At 46.8% G+C, this 15,585-nt stretch overlaps 1 protein-coding gene across 2 annotated transcripts in view; it reads right to left on the bottom strand.

Moving 5' to 3' along the window:
- JADE2 (jade family PHD finger 2) overlaps nt 1-15,585 on the bottom strand; it is a 145,949-nt gene that overhangs the window by 120,861 nt on the left and 9,503 nt on the right. For both annotated transcript variants that reach the window (XM_021084771.1, XM_021084773.1), the window contains exons 4-5: nt 15,409-15,471; nt 3,278-3,558 (exon numbers count right to left, since the gene is read on the bottom strand). The gene's annotated coding sequence lies outside the window, so the exon portion shown is untranslated. The remainder of the gene's footprint in view (nt 1-3,277; nt 3,559-15,408; nt 15,472-15,585) is intronic.

Genomic DNA, 15,585 nt, shown 5'->3' with positions numbered 1-15,585 from the left:
TTTTTTTTAATCTGATACATGTTAAAATTTAAAGGAAAAAGCAAACCAAATAGAAAAAAACTACATCTTGGCTTGCTGCTCCAAGCACGCCCTGGGCAGACAGTGGTGGTTATGACGTGTTGCCTGTCCTCGGGGAAGAGGACAAGCTTCAGGCTCTGCCCATAGCTGAAGGGTTCCGGGCACCCTCCACACACACCTTGTGTCCGGGGCTCCCCAGATGAGGGATCCTCCTCACTGCTCAATACCTGCCGCACCTCCTCCCTCCCGCCCTCCCGGCAGCCAGCTCAGGGAAGAGATGGAAGATCATGCCAGAACGGGAACATTCCTTCCCCTGCCCTGCTTCCCTTGACAACTGACAGGCGTCCCGCCCTCCCTGGCTTGCAAGTGAAAGGGAAGAAGAATCACTGCCAAACCACTTCTTGTACAACAATGCACTTCTGAGCAGGACACACAAATTTTTTGTCAATTGAAGCCTGTCTTCCCTCCTGAATTTTTTTTTTTTTAGGGCCACACCCTCAGCACATGGAGGTCCCTGGGAAAGGCTAGGGGTCGAATCGGAGCTACAGCTGCCAGCCTACACCACAGCCACAGCACTGCGGGATCTGAGCTGCATCTGAGACCTCCATCACACAGCAACGCCAGATCCCCGACCCACTGAGCAAGGCCAGGGATCAAACCTGCATCCTCATGGATACTGGTCAGATTCATTTCCACTGAGCCATGATGGGAACTCCTCCCTCCTGACTCACATGATGGTCCAGATATGCTCTGGGTTCCATGTGCATGAGTGGCTCACCCACTAGTAACAGCTCCCAACACTTACATTCTTCTGTCTTCATGAACCAGCCTATAAACTGGCATTTACTCAAGTTCATGATGATAGAACCTTCCTTCCAGGAATTCCCCCAAGCTTAACTATTTGTCTCTGCTGTTTCCTTAGGGTGTGTGTGGCAGGGGTGGAGCAACACCCACAGGCAGTGGGACCACCTCTCAGCCCCACGAGCCTCCCCCGCCCTTTGACATCAGGGTGCGCAGTCCCTTGCACTTGGCACTCGGGTGCTTCATTAATGAACTCTGGCCTAGGAGGACCAGCAAGAAGGCAGGCCCAAGCCCAGTACCTCCTCTCACTTGCTGCACACTCAGCTGGCCTGACTGGAGCTGACCCTTCCCGCCCTTACCCACTAAACACAGAGTTATGGCCACGCCTGAATCCTGGGGCTACCTTGCCAAGCGGCACAGCACTGCCACGGGGAGGGAGAGCTTTACCCTCAGTGCCATTATGTGGGGATGTTTGAGCCCAGACACCCAGTGTCTTGTGACTACATCACCCTCTCTTCCTTAAGTCCTTCAGTGGCTCCCCATTGCCTACAGGATCAGGTCCGAGCTCCACGGCCTGGCCTTCAAGTCCCCTGCTTCATAATCTGGCCCCAGGTACCATCTACACCATGTGTGCCACGGGCTACCCACTCATTCAACCCGTGCACTCCACAGTCCAACTTATGCCTAAGTCTAGAGGCTGTTTTCCAGGCCCTTGTAGCTGCCCCAAGTGCCTCATTTAAGTGGCAGCCTCTCTTATTAATTGATGTCATCAGAACTGCATTATGCAGATGTAGATGCAGCGTGCCACTGGCTGCTCTTCAGCAGGGCCTTACCCTGGTGTACACACAACCCAGAGGCTGTGCCTGGCTGCACATCACACAGACCACTTTCCAGAACAGTTCTCTCCACGGGAGCAGCTGCGGATTCCTCCCATCTCCCCTCAGCTCACGGGCGTGGAGCAGAGGCATTTGTGTTAGGACACATCACAGCATCTTGCTGCCAAAGTGACAGCTACAATTCTGTTTTGGCCGACAGCTGGAGATGAGAGAATGTACACACAGCCAAGGCGGCATGGGCCTCCATGAATCAGCACTTTGTGCTGTGTGTCCAGTGGTAGGGGAGGGGGCCAACCCGCCTGTGGTCCAGGTCCTCCCCTGGTGGGCAACCTGCTGGCTACAGATCTCAAGTTAATACCTGGGACCCTCAGGTCAAGTCCTTGGTGATAGTTAATCCCCCCAAGGGCCTCCCAGGCCCAGAGGAGTGGAAGAGTGAGCTGGTCGAGCCCAGGCAAGACCCAACCTAAGGGACAGCACTTGATTCCTCAGCTAGGGCAGGAGCAGACGATACAAAGGGCCAAGCTGCCCCAAGATGAACTCCATCACACGGCACAGCCTGGCGTGGGGTATGCATGCAATGGGCAGGAGGTCTTCTGAGGAGCCTCAGTGCCACAGGCCGTGGGCGAAGGAGCAGCGTCAGTGCAGGCACCCAGATACCGCAGCAAGAACCAGCAGGCAGCAGCAGCAGCAGCAGCAGCAGCTCCCACTCACTGAGCCCATCCGTGTGCCAGGCACAGCACTGACCACTTCGCATATGTTCTTTCTTTTCATCTTCCCCACCACCCAGTGAGGCAGGATCTGTTACTGCTGCCACTTTACCAGGGAGGAAACTGAGTCTCAGAGAGGAATGTCATGGCGGCCACGCAGCTGACAAGTGTGGAGATGGAAACTGAGCCGGGGTGGTCTGGCTCCGGAGTTCTGCTGGTTTATGCCTAATTATCCTGATTCAACCCTTGCAAGCTCAGAGACCCCCCCAACACATTCCTCCCCGACTGTGAGTTGAACTGGGGCTTCCAAGTAGACTTTGGCCTGGAAGCCAAGATGTTACCAAGGGAAACACACAACCACTATTTCAGGTGACAGATACTGGGCTGCGGAAGTGGGGGGAAAAAATCCAAAAGCTACCAGGAACTCCTCATTGCGCATTTCTGCACGTTCAGCAGGACAAGTGTCATCAGGAAGCTGCTCCGTGGCCAGCACTGCCCCTGGACACAGACGGCAGGAGCAGGAACTGCCCTTTCTCTCTGGCCTTTTCCTCGGCCCTGACCGGGTTCAGGCTGAGGCTCTGGCAGGGCCAGGCTCAGGCTCCTGGGGTTCTCTGAGGAGAACTGCTGCCCTTCTCAGGGCCCTAGGTGAGACAGAACCCGCCTGTGCTCACATCCTATCCGACGGCACGCAGACAGGAGGCAGTGGGCTAGCCTGTTCAACACGCTTCCAAAGTGGGCGTTTGAAAGGCCGGCACGGCTGGGGCGCAGGAGCATTTGTATTTCAAGTGGTTGCTGCCCATGAATCACCGATTTCTTTCTGTGCTCTTGGAGAAGGCATCATTTCCACCCAGCCTCACGTGGAGCTGGCGGCCAGAGCCTCTTGCTGGGGCTATAAATAGCAGATCATCAACTCACCTCTTCTGAGCTCATCACAGACTCCTGGGTTTACTGTGTGTCTTCCTGCGGCCTACATGTCACCATCACTCAGAGTTCCCAGGTAAGGCCTGGCTGAGAGACCCAGGGCACGCTCCGGGGTCTGCAGGGTTTGGTTTGTCACAGCTGTTCAGGGTAACAGCAAGGACAATGGCAGGCTTTTGACGAGCTCGGCATGCAAGGCGTCATAATTATCATCTCGGGTCTCTGAGCTCCTCTCCAATTAAAGGCAGCAGCAAGGGACTGTCATTTCTCCAGGAGTCCTAGAAATAAAAGGCAAAGGACTCACCAAACACACACCCAGAGGAAGACACCCCGACTGGGTAGCAACACATGCGAGGCTTCATGCATTCCTGCGGACTTGTCTCCCAACTCTGAATGAAATACTTTATGGCCCTCCAGCTTCAGATGTGAGATACACTGAATGAAATACTTCCTGGCTCCCTGGCTTCAGAAGTGAGATCACATTTTTTCTGGTATTACTCAGAGCTGCCGTTATGAAGGGCTCCCCGCGTGCCAGGCTCTGTGCCCAGCCTTGGCATGCAGCACCTCATCAAGTCATCACAACAACCATATTGAGTTAACTGCTAGCATCACTGGCTTTCTATCGGTGCGGAGGCTGAGGCTCCCAGAGTCACAAGGGTAGGGCTGCTGGACCCCAGAACCCAGTCTCTGAACCACCACACTTTCTGCCTCCTGCAGAAGGCGACTATTTGTGTGTCCACATCCAGTCCACGTGCAGCCATGCATGTGTCCAAGCCCATGTGCCACCAGAGGGGCCTGAACAGAGGTCTCCTTTTTCCCAGCTTTACTTCCCCCGTAAGCGGGAGCCAGGTGCTCACAATCTTCTCCCCCCACGTGTCAGGCCCCTGGGGTATCCTGAATGTCCCGTCATCACTTTCTCCTAAATCTGATCTTCTTCGAGGTTCTCCTGGAGGAGGGCCCCAGCCTCCATGTGGCTCTCCAGGCCCCACTTAATGATCTTCCTTAGGCTTCCCTCCCCTCAGGCCTGAGACAGGCAGGGGTCAGGTGGGCCTCCCTTCCTCCCCTTCGCCTTCCTCCCTCCATGTGCTGCACCTGATGAATGGATTAAGAACTCAGATTTGGAATTCCCTGATAGTACAATGGCTTAAGGATCTGGTGTTATCACTGCTGTGGCTCGGGTTCGATTCCCGGTCGGGGAGCTTATTATTTTTTTGGTCTTTTTAGGGCTACATCCATGGCATATGGAGGTTCCCAGGCTAGGGGTCAAATTGGAGCTATAGCCGTTGGTCCATGTCACAGCCACAGCAACACCAGATCTGAGCCTCGTCTGTGGCCTATACCACAGCTCACGGCAACACCACATCCTTAATCCACTGAGCGAGGCCAGGGATCGAATCTGCATCCTCATGGATACTAGTCAGATTCATTTCCACTGAGCCGCGACGGAAACTCCTGACCTGGGGAACTTATGCACATCTTGGGTGTGGCCAAAAAAACCCCCCCAAAAACACAGATTCTTGGTCCCCTCCCAGATCACCTGAAACAAAATCTCACAGGGTAGAGGGCAGTATCTAGACTTTTAAAAAGCTCTCCCAGTGATCTGTGCAGCCAAGAGCAAGAGCCACTTGGTTTAACTGGCTGCCTAGACTCCAGCCTCTGCCTACTCCAAACCTTCCCACCCACAGCTATCAGCTTAATTTTCTTAAAGCACAGTTTATCTCCTGTCACTGTCCAGCTCAAGATTCCTTGGGTGACTCCCACTGGTTGTAGGACAGTGCAAAGTCCTTACTGTGGCATTCAAGGCCCTCTCCATCCTGAATGACTCATTCTAACCCCTGCTAACCCCTTGCCCCACCCGACAGAGCCACCTATCCCTGTGACAGCCTCCTGGCCCTGCTCTCCCTCCTTAGCTTGTCTGGACTTTAGATAGAACACACTGAAACAGCACTGATCCCTCCCTAAGACTTAGAGCCCTTCAACAAGAGGAATGAGGAATTTTTGCTAAAATGCCCTCTTAATTCAAGAGCCACGTGTGCAGCTTTAAATGAAGAGGGTTTTGTGTGGCCTGCAGATGAAAGGAGATCCACCAGCAGATACAACACAATGGCAGTAATGTGTAAACACAGGATAGCAAGAGAGGTGGGGCTCATGATTAATTCAAAGAAGATGGTGTTTCAGCATTCTCCCTGCTTCTATTCAAGCCCAAAAGACAGAGCAGGTCTGGTAAGCATTGCCAGGCCGGGGCCATGTTTCAAAATATCTCTCTGTTCCCATTCCTAGACCAAAGCAAAGAAAACACATTTGGATCTTATTCAAAAGGTCAAGAGTGTTTTACTAATATGTTTAAACAATGTGTGTGTTTGGACTTTGCTCCATTTCCCACAAAGAAACACCTAGCCCACAACAAAAGTGACTGCGTTGATTGACAGCAGGAGTTATTTCAGAATGTGGCCTGGAAATTGTTCCCTTCAAGTTCTTGAGATTGAAAATGGACCCTAAACAACTTCTGGTTAAATCTCTTGTGAATCTCCATCTGCTCCCTCCCAAAGCCCTACTACAAGTAACTATAAAGGAGTAAAAAGCGTTACAAATCCACAAGATCTATGCAAATAGGGAGGAGATAGCAGCTGATGAAAGATGTCAGCACATTTTTGGAAGGAAGCAAGCAGATGGACGAGTGGCAAGGAGTTCCCATCATGGTTCAGCAGAAAGGAATCTGACTAGCATCCATGAGGATGCAGGTTCGATCCCTGGCCTTGTTCAGCGGGTTAAGAATCTGGTGTTGCCATGAGCTGTGGTGTACATTGCAGGCATGGCCCGAACCCCATGTTGCTGTGACTGTGGTGTAGGCCGGCAGCTGTAGCTCTGATTCAACCCCTAGCCTGGGAACCTCCATATACCAAGAGTGCAGCCCTAAAAAGAAAAAGAAAAAAAAATGGAGTGGCAAGTCACACTGTACCATGAAGAAGGCTGAAGGCTTGATGCTTACAGAGGGCCTCTGGATAAGAAGTAGGCAGACTACTGGGACAGGGAGGGAAGAGATGCAAACGGGGGGACTGGTAGACTACATGAGGGCACAGTGCCAATGTACAGTACAATGTACAGCTTGCTTGCTCCTATATGAGATTTGAGGTGCCCACTAGGGAATTTGGGTCAACTCATCAGGCACTGTAGAAGGTGAGTATGAAGGGCAGAAGTGAAAATATGGGGAATAAATGGAAACCTAGATACTAAGAGGTAAACTCCCAGCCCAATTTCTCCACCCTTCTTCTAGAAAGCCTGGCAACCAGGCACACCCCAGGCTGAAGCCTAAAGAAGTCTCTTCTGGAGAAACTGAGCAGACTCAAGGGAAAGACCTTTCGATACAGACATGATGTGGATACAGACCCCCAACAAAAGAGGCAGCTCATGACCAGCCACCCTCTTCAGGGAAGTCCACTGAGAGAGAAGCGCCACTCAAGTGTGTGGACCATTCGGTCATCTCTTCCATGCATGTTTCTTAAATATGACCAGAAAGTCAGGATCCCCAGACAATTAAGGAAAGCCTCAGACATGAGAGACAAGTTATGGAGGAGGAAGAATGCATAAAGTTACAGAGGAGAAGAAAGCTTTACAAATTTTATAAAATCTTCAGGGACGGAAGATAAGATTTCCCTCTCAAGGGTCATCTTCATGAAATGTCAGAACACCAGGGACAAAGAAGAGACCCCAAAAGGACTCAGAAAGGAAATAAAGGTCAGTTGAAAGATCAGGGATGTGAATGACACCAGACTTTTCAGCAGTGACACTGGAAGCTGGAAGATAATGGAGTTAGCGCTTCAGATTTCTGAGTGAGAATTATTTATAGCTTAGAAATCTAAACTTAAACCATTCAGACAACTGGTAGAATAAAAGATAGTTGAGGAGTTCCTGTGTGGCTCAGTGGGTTAAGGATCCTGCGTCATTGTCATTGCAGTGGCTTGGGTCACTGCTGTGGCATGGGCTTAATCCCTGACCCAGGAACTTTCGCATGTCGAGGGCATAGAGGGGAAAAAATAAACAAAAAAAAAGATACTTGAAGACATGGGAGATCACAAATAATTTGTTTCTCATGCTCCCTTTCTCAGGAAGCTCTCCACTCAAACAAGAGAACAAGAATGAGGAAGACACCTCTAGGAGAGGGCAAAGGGATTCCCAGGATGATGGTGAAGGAGACCTGGAGGATGGGGGCAGGAGGCCTAGGGACGAGATTTCCCCCTCTGGGCCAGAGAATAGAGGACTCAGGGCAGAGACAGGCCAGACAGATTACCTAATGGGAGTGGCAAGGTGGAAAATTATGTTGAAGGACTACTAGATGGCTATGAGAATTAGTAATAAGTTGGCCAAAAACTGAGCCAATAAAAAATCTGAGGCAATTGCTACCTACAGAAAACCCTAAAACACAGAAACTGTAAAAAAAATAAATAAATAAGTGCAGGAGTTTCTGTGGAGCAGCGGAAATGAATCCAACTAGTATTCATGAGGAGGCAGGTTCAATCCCTGGCCTCATTCAATGGGTTAAGGATCCAGCATTGCCGTGAGCTGTGGTGTGAGTCGCAAACATGGCTCGTATGTGCTGTAGGCCGGCAGCTACAGCTCCGATTTGAATTCTAGCCTGTGAACCTCCATATGCTTTGGGTTCGGCCCTAAAAAGACAAAAAGACAAAAATAAATAAATAAAATAAAACTGACAAATCAACAAAAGAAAACTATAAACATTATTTAGAAAGATGGGGACAAGGCTAAAACTGGGAGAAACAGCTGAAAGAGTTAACTGGGTACCTCTGGGCATCGGAATAGGAGTTGGGGTTGGGTGGGATAGGAGACTGCCACTTCCACATGCCTTCTAGTACTTAATATTTGCCTTTAAAATTTTTTAAAATATATGTTAATTTTACATCAATAAAAATTTTAAGAAAAATTAATAGAAAATATTTTATATTGAGAAAAACAAACTTTTTTAAAGTGTGAGATATTCATTAATTACATCTCTGTGATTGGTTTCTGTCTTACTGATCTCTTTCCCCCATTCATTTATTCATTCTTTTTTTTTTCATCTTTTTTTTCAAAGTCTTAAATATTTACTGGGATGTACTAAAAAAAGTATTTGCTATCTGAAATTCAAATTTAACCGAGCTTCTGGTATTTTTTTACGTGTGCTAAATCTGGCACACAAAAAAGCAGGCTCTCCTTTGACGAGCCCTGCAGGTTAGTCCTGCAGCTAAAGAGACAGCAGGACCAGTAAGTCTGTCTGTGATTAATATTCACAGTGTGGGAGAACGTACAGGAGCCGACAAAACTTCCTGGTCAGATGCTGAGAAGTGGTCTGGTGTCTAGCCGTGGCATGGTACCAACCAGTCCCTGGCCAGTTTGGGTGAGCCCAGAAGTATTAAAAGAGAGCAGTTTTTGTCCTGTGATGGGCGGCAATGTCTACCCAGAGCCCAAGCCCTGGGCCTCCTCCCTCCAGCTGTCACTCAGGGCACAAGAGCTGAGCCCAGAACTCTTGCCAGTCATCACTATCCCTTTGCTGCATTTTGTTTTTTGAAAGGGGGGCAGGGCAAGATAAAAAGTAACTTTAATCTAGTTAAATTCAGGAGTTGAACCACATCTACATCACCCCCTCCTGCTTTTTATTGAAAAACTATCTCTCTTTTTTATTTCTTTTTCTTTTTTTTTTTTTTAGGGCTGAACCTGTGGCATATGGAGGTTTCCAGGCTAGGGGGCAAATCGGAGCCGCAGCTGCCAGCCTACACCACAGCCACAGCAACGTCAGATCTGAGCCACATTTGTGACCTACACCACAGCTCACAGCAACGCCAGATCCTTTAACCCACTGAATGAGGCCAGGGATCGGACCTGAGTCCTCCTCGGTTGTAGTCAGCTTCTCAACCCACTGGAGCCACAAGGGGAACTCCATGTCTGTTTTTTAATTGCAGTATAATTGACTTACAATGTTGTGTAAGTTTCAGGTATATAACAAAGTGATTCAGATATATGTAGAAAGATATAATATATATTCTTTTTTTCTTTTTGTCTCTTAGGGCCGCACACATGGCATATGGAAGTTCCCAGGGTACGGGCTGAATGGGAACTGTAGCCACCAGCATATGCCATAGTCGCAGCAAAGTGGGATCGGAGCCGCATCTGCAACCTACACCACAGGTCAGGGCAAGGGCCAGATCATTTAACCCACTAAGAGAGGCCAGGGATTGAACCTGCATCCTCATGGATACTAGTCAGGTTTCTTACCGCTGAGCCACAATGGGAACTCCTATAATATACATTCTTTTTCAGATTCTTTTCCATTATAGGTTACACGTTACAAAAGATATTGAGTACAGTTCCTGACTTATCAGTATGTCCTTGTTGTTTATCTATTTTCATAGTGGTGTGTATCTGCTAATCCCAAACTCTTAATTTCTCCATCCCTGCCCATTTCCCCTTTGGTAACCATAAGTTTGTTTTTGAAGTCTGTGAGTCTATTTCTGTTTTGCAAATAAATTCATTTGTATCTTTTTTTTTTTGTCTTTTTGTCTTTTTGCCATCTCTAGGGCCACTCCCGCAGCACATGGAGGTTCCCAGGCTAGGGGTTGAATCGGAGCTGTAGCTGCCGGCCTACACCAGAACCACAGCAACGGCAGATCCAAGCCGCATCTGTGGCCTATACCACAGCTAACGGCAACACCAGATCCTTAACCCACTGAGCAAGGCCAGGGATCGAACCCGCAACCTCATGGTTCCTAGTCGGATTCGTTAACCACTGAGCCATGACGGGAACTTCTCGTTTGTATCATTTTTTTTAGATTCCACATGTAAGTGATATTATATAATATTTGTCTTTGACTTCACATAGTATGATAATCTCTAGGTCCATCCACGTTGTTGCAAATGGCATTATTTTATTTTTTATGGCTGAGTAATACTCCATTACACAGATATAGATATATATACTACATCTTCTTTATCCATTCATCTGCCATTGGACACTTCGGTGGCTTCCATGTTTGGCTAATGTAAATAGTGCTGCTATGAACACTGGGGTGAAGGTATCCTTTTGAATTAGAGTTTTTGTCTTTTCTGGATACATGCCCAGAAGTAAGATTGCTGGATCATATGGTAACTCTATTTTTAAATTTTTAAGGAGCCTCCAAACTGTTCTCCACAGTGGCTGTTCCAACTCACATTCTCACCGACAGTGTACAAGAGTTCCCTTTTCTTTGCACCCTTTTCAGCATTTATTATTTCTAGACTTTTTGGTGATGACCATTTTGTCCAGTGAGGTGATACCTCATTGCAGTTTCGGGGTTTTTGGTTTGTTTGTTTTGGCAATGCCCTCGGCACATGAAATTCCTGGGCCAGAGATAGAACCCGTGCCACAGTAGTGACCCAAGCCACTGTAGTAACAATGCCAGATCCTTAACCCAAGAAACTCCCAGCATTGTAGTTTTGACTTGCATTTCTCTAATAATTAGCGATGTTGAACATCTTTTCATGTGCCTATTGAATGTCTTCTTTGCAGAAATGTCTATTTAGATCTTCTGCTTTTTTTTTTTTTTTTTTTTGAGCTGTTTGGAAAAACTATCTCTGTAAACAAATTTCTTGCACAAAATGTATAAATGTGCTTAAAAGGTTCACTCTCAGAGTTCCCACTGTGGCTCAGTGGGTTAAGAACCCGACATAGTGTCCATGAAGATGGGGGTTCAATCCCTGGCCTCACTCAGTGAGTTAAGGATCCATCGTTGCCCCAAGCTTTGGTGCAGGTTGCAGAGGCGGCTTGGATCCGGGATTGCTGTGGCCTGGGTACTTCCTGATGCCGCAGGTGTAGCTATTAAAAGAAAAATTTCACTCCCAAAGGAGGATTTTGTTCTTGAACGGTGACGGGGAAATCCTCTACTACCACTGACGAACGGTAGGAACGCAGAAACTGTTCTTGGGTTAAGAGGATTAATACAAAGGATATGTGAGCCTCCCCGGAAGCTAAAATTATTTCTGGAATATATAAGTACATAAGATGGAAATACACATATATAAATGTACATAGAGAAGGAGAAGCAGCTAAAATTTGGATATTTAAAAATAAGGAAGACCACAAATATAAAGCACTTTTGTTGTTTTGCTATTAATTACTCCTTATGTGAGTAGATGACAAAGGCGGCCAGGCAGGCAACAGGTTTCAGAACTCTAACTAGGATTAAGATGATTAGCCACGGGAGTTCCCGTTGTGGCGCAGTGGTTAACGAATCTGACTGGGAACCATGGGGTTGCGGGTTCGATCCTTGCCCTTACTCACTGGGTTAAGGATCCAGCGTTGCCGTGAGCTGTGGTGTGGGTTGCAGATGCGGCTCGGATCCTGCATTGCTGTGGCTCTGACGTAGGCCAGCGGCTGCGGCTCCGATTAGACCCCTAGCCTGGGAACCTTCATATGCCGCGGGAGCGGCCCAAGAAATAGCAAAAAGACAAAAAAAAAAAAAAAAAAAAAAAGATTAGCCAGAGTCCTAGTCTACAAAACTAATAGAATAACTAAAGAGTGTGCTTTTCTTAATGTCTTTCTAAAAAATAGGAGTTCCCGTGGTGGCGCAGTGGTTAATGAATCCGACTAGGAACCATGAGGTTGCAGGTTCGGTCCCTGGCCTTCCTCGTGAGTTAAGGATCCAGCGTTGCCGTGAGCTGTGGTGTGGGTTGCAGATGCGGCTCGGATCCTGCGTTGCTGTGGCTCTGGCGTAGGCCGGCAGCTACAGCTCCGATTCGACCCCTAGCCTGGGAACCTCTATGTGCTGCGGGAGTGGCCCTAGAGATGGCAAAAAGACAAAAAGACAAAAAAAAAAATTGTTTAAAAAAAAAAACAAAAACAAAGAGCTGTGGCCATATTTTTAAATTGCAAACTATTTATTTATCTATTTATTAATAAATCATGAATTTTCTGTAGATGTGAGATGACTGGGAGCTCAGTTCAACCCAAGGAAGTATTCTGTATTTTTCAGACAGCTTTAATTGTTTACACTTCTTCTATTTAAAGGTGAAACCTAACTTTATAGAGCCCTCACTCCCTGGCCCTATGCCTGCTTTGAAAAGCAACGAAGAATGAGCCATCTTCTGCAAAATAGCCCTTCCAAGATCTGACGGCAGTCCTAGGGCCTCTCCAACCGTGTCCTTTGCTCCCAAGTAAGCCGTCCTTGACTCCCCTCCCCCATCGCCTTCTCTGAGAGCACTTTAGTTCATCAGGGCTGTGCTTTAAATGAGGCACTAAGACTCAACTCCTGGAACGGCCTGAGGCATACAAACAGCGAAGAACTGTAACTTTCTGTGATCTGAACGCTGAACATCCATTCAGTTAGGTTAAAGCAGCCACTCAGCTGCTAAGAACATCAATTCTAAGGTGTCTGGCAGAGAGAAGACTTGCCGAATTCAACAGAAAAAACCTTAAGCTTACGTTTACGACAGGTTAAACTATTCATGCACTTTGATATAGAAATGCCATCTTATATGAATATAAATAATGGATTAACAAACTTTTGCAAAACAGGCTAACCTGATTTTAATCTTTATTACCTTTGCAGTAAAGAGCAGGGTAACTTCCTGCAGTTTCAGGAAGCCTTTGGGGAATGCAATTTCCACTGCCTTGTGATGTTAATTTGAGACAATTATCATAAGCAGACTAAAAAAAGTTTTGCATATTATTTGTCCCCATAAGAGCCCTGTGCTGTTGGCTAGTCAGGGTACCAGAGAAGCCCTGGGAGAGGAATATTTAGAATTGAGATAACTTCTTTAACAGCCATGGATCCCAGGGTTTCAGAGCTTTTAATGTTTCCCAGCTTTGGCTGGGAAAACCTTCCTTTACAAAGGCTGGGAAGCAAGACCCAGGAGCTCCAAGAGCTCTCCCCACTTGATATGTTTAAGGCACCTGCATTTTCAACTTTTCCAAGGCGAGATGGGCAAGAATGAAATGCTTCTCCAGTCCATTTGGCTATTTCGGAACAGTTTTGTCGTGTATGAAGGGAAACCAGGTATTTTTTTTTTTTTCCCTTTGATACCTCCAGGACCGCTATGAATTTAGGTTATTTCTTGAGAAAAAAGGAAACCCTGGGGTCCATGGTTCAGTGCTCTCATCTGATCACCCTCTAGGAGGCCTTCTCGAGCCAATTCCAGGAGCATTTTCGCCTGTTGGATTGGCAACCTTTTTCAAGACCAAAATCATTACAGAAGAACTAAAAGTGCTCGAAGGTAAATAAAGACGAGCTGTTTTCCAGCTTCAGGCCTCCGAGCCACAGGCTCTGCGGAGCCGCCACAAAGTGGGGGCTGCGCAAAGCGAAGGGGGTTTTGCTCAAGAGAATCTGGAAATATTAGAGTGTGAACAGTGACTGCAGTAACTGTGGGTTTTAAATTAGAGGAAGCCTGTGGCTGGTAGGTATGGAAAAAGGTACAAACCTTCTAGGGGGTACTGCGGCAAAAGATAGTAAAAGAGTGTGCGCATGCTCTTTTGAACCAGGAATCTCACTTCTAGGAGTTTGTTAGAAGAAAAAAAAACCTGGAAGCCCACAGAAATTTGGTTGAAAGGATACCTTAGTGGCATCCTATATATTTTGGTCTTTTTGCCTTTTCTAGGGTCACTACCACGGCATATGGAGGTTCCCTGGCTAGGGGTCAAATCGGAGTTGTAGCCGCCAGCCTACACCACAGCCACAGCAATGCCAGATCCTTTACCCACTAAGCGAGGCCGGGGATCGAATCAGCAACCTCGTGGTTCCTAGTCGGATTCGTTTGTGCTGTGCCATGATGGGAACTCCGATATTTTTTATTATAACTTAAAAATAGAAAATGTTCCATTTCAGAAGGAAAGTGGCAGGAGTTTAGTTCTGAACTATTGCACATTCAACAAGGACAACAACAAGCCTTCTGATGAAACCAGAAGAAAACTGCAACCTCCAAAGTGTTGTTAAGAGCTGCCAGAGGTGAAAAAGAGCTGGAAACCTGATGAAAAACTTTCACTGAGGAGGGAATTTAGGGCCTCAGAGACCTCAGAAATCTTCAGCAATGGTTCCCTTCTGGAAGGGGAGGACCCTACTCTGAAAGGTAACTCAGAACAAGATCTAAATGGAGCAAAGCAAGATTGCTAGGGACAGTGCAGAGTCTTGGAACGCACTGGAAGAAAAATTTTTTTTAATGGGTCCATTCTTTGGAGTTCCCTGTCATGGCGCAGCAGAAATGAATCCGACTAGGAACCATAAGATTGCGGGTTTGATCCCTGGTCTCGCCCAGTGGGTTAAGGATTCGGCGTTGCTGTGAGCCGAGGTGTAGGTTGCAGATGCGGCTCGGATCCTGGGTTACTGTGACTGTGGTGTAGGCCGGCGGCTACAGCTCCAATTAGACCCCTAGCCCGGGAACCTCCATATGCCTCGGGAAGCAGCCCTAGAAAAGGCAAAAAGACAAAAAAAAAAACCTGTAAGAAATCAGGAAATATTATCCTCATGAACACTTTTAGAGGAACCGAGTAGAACCATGGAACAACAGTCTCAGCACCCCTGAGCGAGCCTGAGGAAATCAGGATGAAAGGAACTTTTTTGAGCACTGAATGTATTAAACTGTAGAAATAAGAGTAAAAAAATAGAGATTAGGATGACAGATCAAAATGCAGATGTTTCATGCCTTACTTAATATTAGAGACATTTCTCATTACCAATAAAAAATGGAAGAACAGAGAATATAGGAATGAGAACGGGTTTATCAATAACCTCAAATTACTTAGTTCAAAGGGTAATATTTAAAGTTTCCAAATCAAGTAGAAGCTTGATCATATTCAACCTAAATACTAAGATTGATAACTCTGTTGACTGAATGATGGAGGAGGTGGGAGGAGAAGATGAGATTACAAGGTAATTTTCTTGTTGCGCATAGTAGGGAATCAAGATACAGACGCCCAAGATAGTGGATCGAGGGCATTTTATGAAGGCAGCTCTTAGAGCAAAAATACAAACCTTCCTAAATATCAAAACTACATTAAGAAAAAGGGGCAAATATAAAAATACATAATGAAAAGACAACATAAAAGAATATGACAGAATTGAAGCCAAATATATCAGTCACTTCAATAAATATAAGTGAGTTTAACTCACCCATTGTTGAAATGGCTTTCAAAATAGATCGCAAAGCCCAATCCAACTCGAGGCTATATACATCTAAGACAAAATGATTCAGAAAGGTTAATAATGAAAGGATGGGCAAGGAAAAGCAAACTGGGAAAATACAAACATTACAATTCTTAATATCTGACAACACAGAATTCAGGAAAA

The sequence above is a fragment of the Sus scrofa genome, chromosome 2 (assembly GCF_000003025.6).
Source record: "Sus scrofa isolate TJ Tabasco breed Duroc chromosome 2, Sscrofa11.1, whole genome shotgun sequence".
In the NCBI taxonomy this organism is placed as follows: Eukaryota; Metazoa; Chordata; class Mammalia; order Artiodactyla; family Suidae; genus Sus; species Sus scrofa.
This window is presented reverse-complemented; position numbering and strand designations above follow the sequence as displayed.